At 47.7% G+C, this 14,309-nt stretch overlaps 3 non-coding genes across 3 annotated transcripts; all 3 read left to right on the top strand.

Annotated features, from left to right (window-relative positions):
- The first annotated feature begins 7,163 nt into the window (after nt 1–7,163).
- On the top strand, nt 7,164–7,303 carry LOC138678140 (U4 spliceosomal RNA). Its single transcript, XR_011321515.1, has one exon. It is a non-coding gene; the product is annotated as a U4 spliceosomal RNA (small nuclear RNA).
- Nucleotides 7,304–9,879: 2,576 nt separating this feature from the next.
- LOC138678128 (U4 spliceosomal RNA) lies at nt 9,880–10,019 on the top strand. Its single transcript, XR_011321504.1, has one exon. It is a non-coding gene; the product is annotated as a U4 spliceosomal RNA (small nuclear RNA).
- A 2,435-nt stretch (nt 10,020–12,454) lies between these two features.
- LOC138678234 (U4 spliceosomal RNA) lies at nt 12,455–12,594 on the top strand. Its single transcript, XR_011321604.1, has one exon. It is a non-coding gene; the product is annotated as a U4 spliceosomal RNA (small nuclear RNA).
- The last annotated feature ends 1,715 nt before the right edge of the window (nt 12,595–14,309 follow it).

Here is a 14,309-nt window from a genome sequence, read left to right as displayed (position 1 = left end):
TCATCATTTCATACGTTTGAGCCGGGAGCACAAGGACGATCTGTTGGTTTGGCAGCGTTTCTTGGAAAATTATAATGGCAGATCATTGATTCAGCAGGAGGATTTGAACGCCTTTGATTGTGAAATTTATACGGACGCAGCAGGGGGAGCCGGTTATGGCGCCTACTGTGCAGGCAAATGGAGTGTCGGAGTGTGGCCGGAAGAATGGCGGCAAAACGGGCTAACCAAAAATTTGGCATTGTTGGAGTTGTTCCCAATTGTAGTGGCAGCGTTTATTTGGGGCGAGAATTTTAAGGATCGTCGGGTACGATTCCATTGTGATAACTTGAGTGTCGTGTCAGTTATCAACAGTTTATCTTCCTCTTCTCCCCCCGTGATTAGGTTGGTTAGGGAATTGGTGTTGAGGTGTTTGGAATTGAATTCGTGGATTTCGGCGGTGCATGTACCAGGTGTCCAAAACAATATAGCTGATGCTTTATCTCGTTTTCAGTGGGACCGATTCCGGGAACTGGCGCCAGATTCGGAACCTACAGGAGCGGGATGTCCTTCGCATCTGTGGCAGATTGTTGCGGAAGGGGAGGTCGCTTGATACAGGCCTCACTGTCGAGCAGGACATGGTCGGATTATGCAGCGGCGTGGGAGATGTGGGAAGGTTGGTTGGTCCAATGCGGCCCAGTGGAATCCGACGGCGATAAGATTATGGCTCTGCTGGCTTTGATGGGTAAGGCGGCCGAATGGGGATGGTCCGTTTCGAGGTTAAACAAAGTTGTTGCGGGTCTGGCCTTTGGTTTTCGGTTGCAAGGTTCAGCTGATCTGACAAAAGATTTTTTGATAAGGCAGGCTTTGAAGGGTTTTCGGAAGGGCAATGTGTCTTTTGATAAGCGTAGGCCGATTTCTTTTGGTATGCTGGAACGGCTTGGGGAGGCTTTGGGCGGTATTTGTAGTTCGCAGTTTGAGGTTGTATTGTTTAGGTTAGCCTTCTCTTTAGCGTTCTTTGGCGCTTTGCGCCTGGGGGAGCTGGTGTCCCCAAATAAAAATAAGGTGGGTGGTCTGTTAGCGGAAGATGTTGACTTTTGGGCAGGAGGTATTGTATTTTGGATCAGGCGTTCTAAGACTGATCAGCTTGGTAGGGGTAGGCGAGTGGTGCTGGGGAGAGTTGACGGTAGCGGGATGTGCCCGCAGCACTGTTTGGAATCTTATTGGCGTCTGTCGGCACTGAGGGCAGGCCCTTTGTTACGACATCAGAACGGGGAATTTTTGTCGCGCTACCAATTTACGGCGCTGTTGAAGAGGGGTTTGGGATCGTTGGGTGTTGACCCGAAGAATTTCGGGTCGCATTCATTTCGAATTGGTGCTGCGTCCGAGGCGGATGGTCTGGGCCTAGGCGTTGATGTTATCAAAAGAATAGGCAGATGGAGTTCGGATCGATATCTGTCTTATATTAGGAATTAGGTCTGTGGGGGAGAGAGCCTTGTTATGGTGTTAATCATTGTTGTGTTTTTTCAGGTCGAACCTCCCTCCTGGCATGGATTATCGGACATTCATTTGTTCATTGGGGTGCGCTTCGTGCGGATGTCAGGCGAAATGGTAGGCAATTAGGCTTTGTAAGGGATTCGGTGGTTATTAGATGGTTGGGATTCCGGGGTATGTTATGGCGGAGTTTGTTGCCGGCAGTTGCCAACGCCGTTAGATTGGATCGACCCCCGGACATTTTGGTGGTTCACCTTGGAGGAAATGATTTGGGAGTTAGGCCAGTGAGGGAGTTGATCAGAGACATTCGTTTTGATTTTTTACGGTTGTGGGTATCTTTCCCGGGTGTTGTGACGGTGTGGTCGGACATTGTACCAAGGCGGAAGTGGCGTGATGTACGGTCCCATAGAGGGATCAATAGAGCCCGGGTGAAGCTGAATAGGGCGGTGGCAGGATTTGTGTCTCGGAACGGGGGTATTGCCGTTAGACATTTGGAGCTGGAGGATGGGATTGGCAATTATTGGAGGGATGATGGAGTGCATCTTAATGATGTTGGTATGGATTTATGGGCACTCGGGCTACAGGAAGGAGTCGAGAGAGCTTTGGTGGCGGTGGGGCACTCACGAGCCTGAGGTGGTCAGGGCTGTTCGTGTGTGGCGGGGGGTGGGGTTCTTGGAGGTGGTGATGACGTTTTTACGGGGTTGATCTGGCTTTTGTTTACGGGCTCTGGACGGGGAATTTACCTCGGGAGCTTTGGGGTTTTGGTTTGCCCGAAATGGGTTACATGGTGCCCTTGAGCTGGTGGTCACGGCTGAGGGTAAAGAAGTGTTTGGTTTTAAAGTTGGTGGTGGCTTTATGCCTATTTTTGAGCCAGATTTCTTACCCCCAAGAACCCTCCCCTCCAGGTTTTTACATATGGTATATATGTTGTTATTTATGTTATTGTTTGTTTAATAAAATGGCCGCTGTGGCCAAAATTATCCAAAGAAATTTACGTGTTGGTGTTTAATTTAAATTTACAGGAGAAGGGGAGAATGGCCCCCTGGGGATGGGGTGGGGGTCAGGAAGATTGAGTACGGGAAAGACCCTGTTTTGGCGATACGCGGTCAAGAAGGGGGGCTGTAATGGGCGCAGCTGGATGAAAGCCCCCACATGACTGCGTTGCCAAGAAGGGAGTTTTAGAGTTTTGAATAAAAAAAGGGATCTTATAGGTGATTGGTGGAAATTTTTGAATAAGGGGTGGACCTAGTGGGGAAAGGAGGCAGGGGCTGGAGAAGTGCGGGAAGGATCACTTGTGAGGTGAATCATCAGGAGAGAAGCCCACCCTCCCTCCCTTTATTGTGGATTAGTTTAAGTGAACAGTTTGATGGAGGGGTAGCCGGGGAGTTGGGTTTTTTCTCATCTCGGTTTTTTAATCAGTTATTGCCAGAGGGGAGTTTTCGTTATCATTGTCACAGTGGCAGTTTTGGCGGGGGGTGGGGTTCTTGGAGGTGGTGATGACGTTTTTACGGGGTTGATCTGGCTTTTGTTTACGGGCTCTGGACGGGGAATTTACCTCGGGAGCTTTGGGGTTTTGGTTTGCCCGAAATGGGTTACATGGTGCCCTTGAGCTGGTGGTCACGGCTGAGGGTAAAGAAGTGTTTGGTTTTAAAGTTGGTGGTGGCTTTATGCCTATTTTTGAGCCAGATTTCTTACCCCCAAGAACCCTCCCCTCCAGGTTTTTACATATGGTATATATGTTGTTATTTATGTTATTGTTTGTTTAATAAAATGGCCGCTGTGGCCAAAATTATCCAAAGAAATTTACGTGTTGGTGTTTAATTTAAATTTACAGGAGAAGGGGAGAATGGCCCCCTGGGGATGGGGTGGGGGTCAGGAAGATTGAGTACGGGAAAGACCCTGTTTTGGCGATACGCGGTCAAGAAAGCTGTAGAGAACGATCGAACGAGAACAGCAGTTGTGAGGACTATTCCGAATGCTCAGCAGGGTAGGACTACAACACACAGGCGCTAGTGGTAGGCAACGATTTCCATCTGCGAGGGAAACTCTGGATGTGCCCATCGGACCGGCCGGTCTCTGATAGCCCGGTTGAACGTGCTCTGGATTGAGGATCTTGAAGCCTTCAGTAAAGAGGTAAAGAGACTGCAACCTTGTGTCCTCGTTATTGCCTGCACCTCACACCATCACCATCCACCTTACTGGGAAGCCCTGGGGATATACTTCACCTGTGGGAAGGTATACCATCCAGCTGCCATTCCATCACCCCAGCGGACCCCACAGCAGCGGCGGTCATCCTGACCGAACACCACAGGTGGCGTCACGAACCTCTGACAGACTGTACTACCACCTTTATTGGACGCCCCTTAGCAGGGTCACGACCGGGTCCAGCCACCGTGACAACCCCAGAACCGAGAAGAAGGACCAGTACCGAGTGACCTGTGGCCCTGTGTCTGGGGGAGATTCATATACACTTTATACAGCCCCTCAGCCTCTATTCTATATACAGCCAGCACCGCAACAGCCTCTAATATATACAGCCCGGCAGCAGCCCCTCATATATATACAGCCCAACAGCAGCTTCTAATATATACAGCCCAGCAGCAGCCCCTCATATATATATACAGCTCAGAAGAAGCCCCTCATATATATACAGCCCAGCAGAAGCCTCTCATACATATACAGCCCAGCACAGCAACAGCCTCTGATATATACAGGTAAACTGCCTCTGATATATATAGTCCGGCAGCAGCCCCTCATATATATATATATATATATATATACCGTATATACTCGAGTATAAGCCGAGATTTTCAGCCCAAATTTTTGGGCTGAAAGTGCCCCCCTCGGCTTATACTCGAGTCACGGTAGCGGTGGGGTCGGCAGGTGAGGGGCTGAGGGCGCTGGGGTATACTTACCTAGTCCCAGCGATCCTCGCGCTGTCCCTGCCGTCCCACGGGCTTCGGCGCTGCAGTTTCTTCCTCTCTTCAGCGGTCACGTGGGACCGCTCATTACAGAAATGAATAAGCGGCTCCACCTCCCATAGGGGCGGAGCCGCTTATTCATTTCTCTAATCAGCGGTGCCGGTGACCGCTGATAGAGAAAGAAGCTGCGGCACCGAAGACAGGAGGGGACAGCGCGAGGATCGCCAGGACTAGGTGAGTATAGCATATTCACCTGTCCACGTTCCAGCCGCCGGGCGCCGATCCATCTTCCCGGCCGGCGCCTCCATCTTCCCGGCGTCTCTGCTCTCTGACTGTTCAGGCAGAGGGCGCGATGACGCATATAGTGTGCGCGGCGCCCTCTGCCTGATCAGTCAGAGCAGAGACGCCGGGAAGATGGAGGCGCCGGAACGAGACGCTGGGAGCTGCAATCAAGGGAGGTGAGTATGTGTTTTTTTTTCTTTATTGCGGCAGCGGCGGCACAAATTTATGTGGAGCATCTATGGGGCACAGTGAACGGTGCAGAGCACCGTATATGGCACAGCACAGCTATGGGGCACAGTGAACGGTGCAGAGCACCGTATATGGCACAGCACAGCTATGGGGCACAGTGAACGGTGCAGAGCACCGTATATGGCACAGCACAGCTATGGGGCACAGTGAACGGTGCAGAGCACCGTATATGGCACAGCACAGCTATGGGGCACAGTGAACGGTGCAGAGCACCGTATATGGCACAGCACAGCTATGGGGCACAGTGAACGGTGCAGAGCACCGTATATGGCACAGCACAGCTATGGGGCACAGTGAACGGTGCAGAGCACCGTATATGGCACAGCACAGCTATGTATGGGGCACAGTGAACGGTGCAGAGCACCGTATATGGCACAGCACAGCTATGGGGCACAGTGAACGGTGCAGAGCACCGTATATGGCACAGCACAGCTATGGGGCACAGTGAACGGTGCAGAGCACCGTATATGGCACAGCACAGCTATGTATGGGGCACAGTGAACGGTGCAGAGCACCGTATATGGCACAGCACAGCTATGGGGCACAGTGAACGGTGCAGAGCACCGTATATGGCACAGCTAGGGGGCACAATGAACGGTGCAGAGCACTATATGGTTCACACCTATGGGGAAATATGAACGGTGCAGAGCACTATATGGCACAGCTATGGGGAAATAATGATCTATTTTTATTTTTGAAATTCACCGGTAAATGCTGCATTTCCACCCTAGGCTTATACTCGAGTCAATAAGTTTTCCCAGTTTTTTGTGGCAAAATTAGGGGGGTCGGCTTATACTCGGGTCGGCTTATACTCGAGTATATACGGTATATATATATATATATATATACAGCCCGGCAGAAACTCCTCATATATATATATATATATATACAGCCCAGCAGAAGCCCCTCATATATATATACAGCTCAGTAGAAGTCCTTCATATATATAGCCCAGCAGAACCCCTCATATATATACAGCCCAGCACAAGCCTCTCATACATATACAGCCCAGCAGAAGCCTCTCATGCGTATACAGCCCAGCAGAAGCCCCTCATATATATACAGCTCATCAGAAGCCTCTCATACATATGCAGCCCAGAAGCCTCTCATACATATACAGCCCAGCAGAAGCCTCTCACATATAGAGCCCAGCATCAGTCTTTGATATAGACAGCCCAAATTTCTACAATACACATACATACATATGTACATATTTTAATCTTTAACGCCCTTTCGGGACTTCAAGGGTTGACAAGGTCAGATATACTGCGTGAATTGGACTTTAGTGACATCATTAGTGACTTTGCACAAAAATGGATAGAGAGAACCACTCCAAAAGAGAGCACACCGCTATATAATTATATATAAAGAGGCAAAACTTTTATTGATACAAAAATATAAAAACACTTAAAAAATACATGTATACAACAACATCCCCAGTGCTACTGCCAAAATAAAAAGGTCATGATATATATAGTACAGATACAAAGATAATATGCATAGTCATAATGAAAAAACGACCTAAAATATAGAAAATACCATAAACACACACCCCGGAAAGGTATAGAACTGATGGGCAATAACCACCGATAAAACCAACCATGAAGCAACACTCCCTAAGGCAAATATACCAGAAATACCTGTATGCAGATGCAAGATTACACTGTCAGTGGTCACAAGACAGCAGCATAGAGGACAGCAAAGAGAGGTAAGTATTGCACCAGAGGCCACAAGGCACAAGAAACAGGAAGTTCTGGATGAAAAGCTGTGCTAAAATCCACGACCACAGCCTCGAGTGACTTTGCAGCACGAAAATCAAGGAAAGTGCCCGGATTGTAAAAAATGAATGATTTTACTGGAATTACTCTGCGCAAATGATTTTTGTAAATAAACTTGCGTTCGTTTCATTTTTTGCTTTTGCATTACATATTGCAGCACCTTGAAAAATGGGCCTCCCTCCAAAATGGGCCCCGGGCCACCCACCTCTTAAATCCGGCCCCGCATAAGTGCAGGTTCCGACACTGTGTTACCAGGAAGGAAGAGCAGTCAGATGGGGGAAACCCTCTCCCCTCCCCCAGCCTGGGGTCTTTTTTTTCCTTCCCTTACTTATGGTGGAGGGGTGTATTAGCATATCCACTCCCAGAATCCTTTGCTTCCACACCCCCCCATGACGTCGTTGTCTCTCCACAATGTAGACAGAGCCCCAGATCCGGAGGCCGCAGCTCCTCATAGATGATCTCCAGCTTTGCGCAGTGGCAGTATCATAGCCCATGAGGTTTATCCGAGGCGTGATTATTGCTAGTTGAAAACTTTTCCCAATACCCCGCCATGATGACTTGAAATATAGTCAGCATGGCAATTTTTGACAGTCTCCCAGGAGACTGAATAGGTGGTGAAAATAGAAGAAAAAGTATGAATCCTGGTTATTGGGAATATTTATATGTAGGTGTATTGGAGCTGTATGTTATGGGTGAGAACTATATGTAACATTTTACTTCCTGAAGGTCAAAAGAAAACACAAAGAAATGTGGAGGATTAATATTGAGTGAGATGCTTCCCTGGAGATTACTCCATATAGTCATGTTATAGTATTTTTGTTATTATGTAGTCATTGTATGGCATTACTATATTTTCATGGTGCACAAAAACTATGTGGCGTTATTATAGGTTCATAGTGTTAGGGCTCATCAGCATTATTTTGCTTTTCCATGGTGGTATTCTTCTGTGTAGTGTAATTCCCACTAGGTACTAGAAATAACGTTTATGAAAACATGCTCTTATGTATTTTTAAATCTTTTTTTCTAATAAAATTGTGGTATTTTATGGCTTAGTACTTCTTTGTTCTATTATTTGATGGTAATTAGAAGGATGGAATAAGGTGCGTTCGCAGCCCGGGGTCCACCGTGCATAGATGGAACCTGCTGCTGAGTAATGGCGGACTATATGGTGGTATAATGAGGATACACATATGGGTTAGCTTCACCCGGTATGAAGCAAGCGTCACAGGGCCGTGGTACCGCCCAGAGAGCGCAAGCAAAGAGTCACAGAACTCTGTCCCAAGACTCAGGGAAAGAGGACCTCTTGCGCTCGAGATCGCTACTGGGGTGTCAGAGATTAATAGAACTAATAATTTTCTGTGCAAGTGTGCATGCAGTGCAGCTCTGGTGGATGCCACTTACCACCCGGACTTGGGCCAGGAAAGCGCTCTATTAGCGCCGCACTGGCGGTCACTGAAATCAGACGCTGTATCGTGTGCTAGCTGTGCGGGATAGTACTGTCAGGCGCTAGGTAGCATCCAACAATCGCAAACAGTCAACAACACTAGGGATGGGAATGATTCAGAGCTTTCATCCATCGAGAGAGGCACAGGCACAGGCACAGGCACAGGCACAGGCACAGGCACAGGCACAGGCACAGGCACAGGCACAGGCACAGGCACAGGCACAGGCACAGGCACAGGCACAGGCACAGGCACAGGCACAGGCACAGGCACAGGCACAGGCACAGGCACAGGCACAGGCACAGGGCCGTACGGCCATGCAAACCTTTTATAGCGGAAGCTCTCCACGACCTTCCTAGTGGTCCAATAGGAGCTGCTATGGGACCTGAGCATGTGACCCCCGACCTCCAATAAGAGGTCGTCCCTTGGACATGCTCAGAAGAAGAAAAACAGGAGTTAGTCCCAGGGACGCCAGCTCGCCGCTGATCAGTACTGGTTACAATAGCTGAGCCTGGAAGGACAGCAGTAACCAGCTGCACAGTATCAGCTTTAACCAGACGCTGGGACCGACGTCTCTGCTGAGCAGATTCCACTGCAGCTGGAGGAGAATGGGAGACCGCAGCGGAGATGGTCCGAGATTCCCACTGTGCAGTGTCGGGAACTCAACACGTAACACATAGTATGCTGGAATTCAGGCAGTGCTTGGTGTTACTATGTTTTCATGGTTTGGCAGTATTTAGATATTATATGTTCATGGTACGGTGGTATTTAATCACTAGTTTTATTTAATTTCATTATAATTCCCTGATATACCGTAATATTTCCTTATCCACCAATTAATTAAAAGACCCTTATGACATCCGCCACCACCCCCAATTCATCATAAGCCCCTGATAACAGCCTCCCTGAACCCCAAGTCACTACAAGTCCCTGTATCGTGTTCTCCTCTATCCCTACTTCACAACATGTCCTTGGTAACGCTCTCCCCCATCCCCAATTCATTATGAGTCCCTGTTAGTATCTTCCCCCACCATTGAATTTATTTTAAGTCCCATATGGCGCCCTCCACCGCCCCCAACTCATAATAAGTCCCTTATATCATCCTTCCCCACCCACCGGCTTATTATAAGTCCCTGTATAGCGTCCACCCAAATCCCCAAGTCATTATAAGTCCCTGATGGCGTCATAATCCCAAGTGAAACATTACCTCTTATCGGATGATCGCTGCATTGCTGGACACGTTTGTAATATATAAGTGCAGGTTCCCTTCCAGAAGGTATAGCGGGGAGCGGTGATAGTCTGTAACCAGAAAGGAAGAGCAGTCAGATGGCGGATAAAGTCATTGTGTCTGTGTGTCATTGTATGGCGGTATTCAGTCACTATTTGGTGTTATTATATGGCCCGGCATGACAGTAACGCTTCTCAGCTGCTCTTGCGCCACCAGCAGGACGTCCCTGGTAATGCAGTCCTCTAATACATAAGTACAGGTTCCCACAGTCTGTATAGTAGGAGGTGGTGATACTTACCAGGAAGGAAGAGCAGTCAGATGGGGGAGACCCTCTCCCCTCCCCCAGCCTGGGGGCTTTTCTTTCCTTACCGACTTATGGGGGAGGGATGTATTAGCATATCCACTCCCAGAATCCTTTGCTTTCACACACCCCCCATGACGTCATTGTCTCTCCACAATGTAGATAGAGCCCCAGATCCGGAGGCCGCAGCTCCTCATAGACGATCTCCAGCTTTGCGCAGTGGCAGTATCATAGCCCATGAGGTATAACCGAGGCGTGATTATTGCTAGTTGAAAACTTTTCCCAATACCCCGCCATGATGACTTGAAATATAGTCAGCATGGCAATTTTTGACAGTCTCCCAGGAGACTGAATAGATGGTAAAAATAGAAGAAAAAGTATGAATCCTGGTTATTGGGAATATTTATATGTAGGTGTATTGGAGCTGTATGTTATGGGTGAGAACTATATGTAACATTTTACTTCCTGAAGGTCAAAAGAAAACACAAAGAAATGTGGAGGATTAATATTGAGTGAGCTGCTTCCCTGGAGATTACTCCATATAGTCATATTATACTATTTTTAATATTATGTAGTCACTGTTTGACATTACTATATTTTTAAGATTTCATGGTGCACAAAAACTATTTGGCGTTATTTTATGTTCATAGTGTTAGGGCTCATCAGCATTATTTTGCTTTTCCATGGTGGTATTCTTCTGTGTAGTGTAATTCCCACTAGGTACTAGAAATCCCGTTTATGAAAATATGCTCTTATGTATTTTTAAATCTTTTTTTCTAATAAAATTGTGGTATTTTATGGCTTAGTACTTCTTTGTTCTATTATTTGATGGTAATTAGAAGGATGGAATAAGGTGCGTTCGCAGCCCGGGGTCCACCGTGCATAGATGGAACCTGCTGCTGAGTAATGGCGGACTATATGGCGGTATAATGTGGATTCACACACGGGTTAGCTTCACCCGGTATTATGGAAGCGAACCCTGTTGCATCACAGGGCCACGGTACCGCACAAAGAGCGCAAGCAAAGAGTCACAGATCTCTGTCCCAAGACTCAGGGAAAGAGATCCTCTAGATCTCTTGCGCTCGACATCACTACTGGGGTGTCAGAGATTAATAGAACTAATAATTTTCTGCACAAGAGTGCGTGCAGTGCCGCTCTGGTGGACGCCACTTACCACCCGGACTTGGGCCAGGAAAGCGCATGGTGCCACACTGGTGGTCACTGCAATCAGACGCTGTATCATGTGCTAGCTGTGCAGGATAGCACTGTCAGGCGCTAGGTAGCTTCCACCCTTCGCGAACAGTCAACAACACTAGGGATGGGAGTGAATCGGAGCTTTCATCCATGGAGAGAGACACGACCATGCAAACCTTTTATAGCGGAAGCTCTCCAGGACCTTCCTAGTGGTCTAATAGGAGCTGCTACGGGACCTGAGCATGTGACCCCCGACCTCCAATGAGAGGTCGTCCCTTGGGCATGCTCAGAAGAAGAAAAGCAGGAGTTAGTCCCAGGGGCGCCAGCTCGCCGCTGATCAGTACTGGTTACAATAGTTGAGCCTGGAAGGACAGCAGTAACCAGCTGCACAGTATCAGCTTTAACCAGACGCTGGGACCGACGTCTCTGCTGAGCAGTCTCCACTGCGGCTGGAGGAGAATGGGAAATCGCAGCGGAGATGGTCCGAGATTCCCACTATGCAGTGTCAGGAACTCAACACCTAACACATAATATGCTGGAATTCAGTCAGTGCCTAGTGTTACTATGTTTTCATGGTTTGGCGGTATTTAGATATTATATGTTCATGGTACGGTGGTATTTAATCACTAGTTTTATTTATTTTCATTATAAGTCCCTGATATACCGCAATACTTCATCATCCACCAATTAATTAAAAGTCCCTTATGACATCCGCCACCACCCCCAATTCATCATAAGCCCCTGATAACAGCCTCCCTGAACCCCAAGTCACTACAGGTCCCTGTATCGTGTTCTCCTCTATCCCTACTTCACAACATGTCCTTGGTAACGCTCTCCCCACCCCCAATTCATTATGAGTCCCTGTTAGTATCTTCCCCCACCATTGAATTTATTTTAAGTCCCATATGGCGCCCTCCACAGCCCCCAACTCATAATAAGTCCCTTATATCATCCTTCCCCACCCACCAGTTTATTATAAGTCCCTGTACGGCGTCCACCCAAATCCCCAAGTCATTATAAGTCCCTGATGGCGTCATAATCCCAAGTGAAACATTACCTCTTATCGGATGATCGCTGCATTGCTGGACACGTTTGTAATATATAAGTGCAGGTTCCCTTCCAGAAGGTATAGCGGGGAGCGGTGATAGTCTGTAACCAGAAAGGAAGAGCAGTCAGATGGCGGATAAAGTCATTGTGTCTGTGTGTCATTGTATGGCGGTATTCAGTCACTATTTGGTGTTATTATATGGCCCGGCATGACAGTAATGCTTCTCAGCTGCTCTTGCGCCACCAGCAGGACATCCCTGGTAATGCAGTCCTCTAATACATAAGTGCAGGTTCCCACAGTCTGTATAGTAGGAGGTGGTGACACTCTGTTACCAGGAAGGAAGAGCAGTCAGATGGGGGAGACCCTCTCCCCTCCCCCAGCCTGGGGTCTTTTCTTTCCTTACCGACTTATGGGGGAGGGGTGTATTAGCATATCCACTCCCAGAATCCTTTTCTTCCACACCCCCCATGACGTCATTGTCTCTCCACAATGTAGATAGAGCCCCAGATCCGGAGGCCGCAGCTCCTCATAGATGGTCTCCAGCTTTGCGCAGTGGCAGTATCATAGCCCATGAGGTATAACCGAGGCGTGATTATTGCTAGTTGAAAACTTTTCCCAATACCCCGCCATGATGGCTTGTAATATAGTCAGCATGGCAATTTTTGACAGTCTCCCAGGAGACTGAATAGATGGTAAAAATAGAAGAAAAAGTATGAATCCTGGTTATTGGGAATATTTATATGTAGGTGTATTGGAGCTGTATGTTATGGGTGAGAACTATATGTAACATTTTACTTCCTGAAGGTCAAAAGAAAACACAAAGAAATGTGGAGGATTAATATTGAGTGAGCTGCTTTCCTGGAGATTACTCCATATAGTCATATTATACTATTTTTAATATTATGTAGTCACTGTTTGACATTACTATATTTTCAAGATTTCATGGTGCACAAAAACTATTTGGCGTTATTATAGGTTCATAGTGTTAGGGCTCATCAGCATTATTTTGCTTTTCCATGGTGGTATTCTTCTGTGTAGTGTAATTCCCACTAGGTACTAGAAATCCCGTTTATGAAAAAATGCTCTTATGTATTTTTAAATCTTTTTTTCTAATAAAATTGTGGTATTTTATGGCTTAGTACTTCTTTGTTCTATTATTTGATGGTAATTATAAGGATGGAATAAGGTGCGTTCGCAGCCCGGGGTCCACCGTGCATAGATGGAACCTGCTGCTGAGTAATGGCGGACTATATGGCGGTATAATGTGGATTCACACACGGGTTAGCTTCACCCGGTATTATGGAAGCGAACCCTGTTGCATCACAGGGCCGCAGTACGGCACAAAGAGCGCAAGCAAAGAGTCACAGATCTCTGTCCCAAGACTCAGGGAAAGAGATCCTCTAGATCTCTTGCGCTCGACATCGCTACTGGGGTGTCAGAAAATAATAGAACTAATAATTTTCTGCACAAGAGTGCGTGTAGTGCCGCTCTGGTGGACGCCACTTACCACCCGGACTTGGGCCAGGAAAGCGCATGGTGCCACACTGGTGGTCACTGCAATCAGACGATGTATCGTGTGCTAGCTGTGCAGGATAGCACTGTCAGGCGCTAGGTAGCTTCCACCATTCGCGAACAGTCAACAACACTAGGGATGGGAGTGAATCGGAGCTTTCATCCATGGAGAGAGACACGACCATGCAAACCTTTTATAGCGGAAGCTCTCCAGGACCTCCCTAGTGGTCTAATAGGAGCTGCTACGGGACCTGAGCATGTGACCCCCGACCTCCAATGAGAGGTCGTCCCTTGGGCATGCTCAGAAGAAGAAAAGCAGGAGTTAGTCCCAGGGGCGCCAGCTCGCCGCTGATCAGTACTGGTTACAATAGTTGAGCCTGGAAGGACAGCAGTAACCAGCTGCACAGTATCAGCTTTAACCAGACGCTGGGACCGACGTCTCTGCTGAGCAGTCTCCACTGCGGCTGGAGGAGAATGGGAAATCGCAGCGGAGATGGTCCGAGATTCCCACTATGCAGTGTCAGGAACTCAACACCTAACACATAATATGCTGGAATTCAGTCAGTGCCTAGTGTTACTATGTTTTCATGGTTTGGCGGTATTTAGATATTATATGTTCATGGTACGGTGGTATTTAATCACTAGTTTTATTTATTTTCATTATAAGTCCCTGATATACCGCAATACTTCATCATCCACCAATTAATTAAAAGTCCCTTATGACATCCGCCACCACCCCCAATTCATCATAAGCCCCTGATAACAGCCTCCCTGAACCCCAAGTCACTACAGGTCCCTGTATCGTGTTCTCCTCTATCCCTACTTCACAACATGTCCTTGGTAACGCTCTCCCCACCCCCAATTCATTATGAGTCCCTGTTAGT

The sequence above is a fragment of the Ranitomeya imitator genome, chromosome 4, assembly GCF_032444005.1.
Source record: "Ranitomeya imitator isolate aRanImi1 chromosome 4, aRanImi1.pri, whole genome shotgun sequence".
Lineage (NCBI taxonomy): Eukaryota > Metazoa > Chordata > Amphibia > Anura > Dendrobatidae > Ranitomeya > Ranitomeya imitator.
The sequence above is the reverse complement of the archived record's forward strand: the minus strand, read 5'-3'. Positions and strand labels throughout refer to the sequence as shown.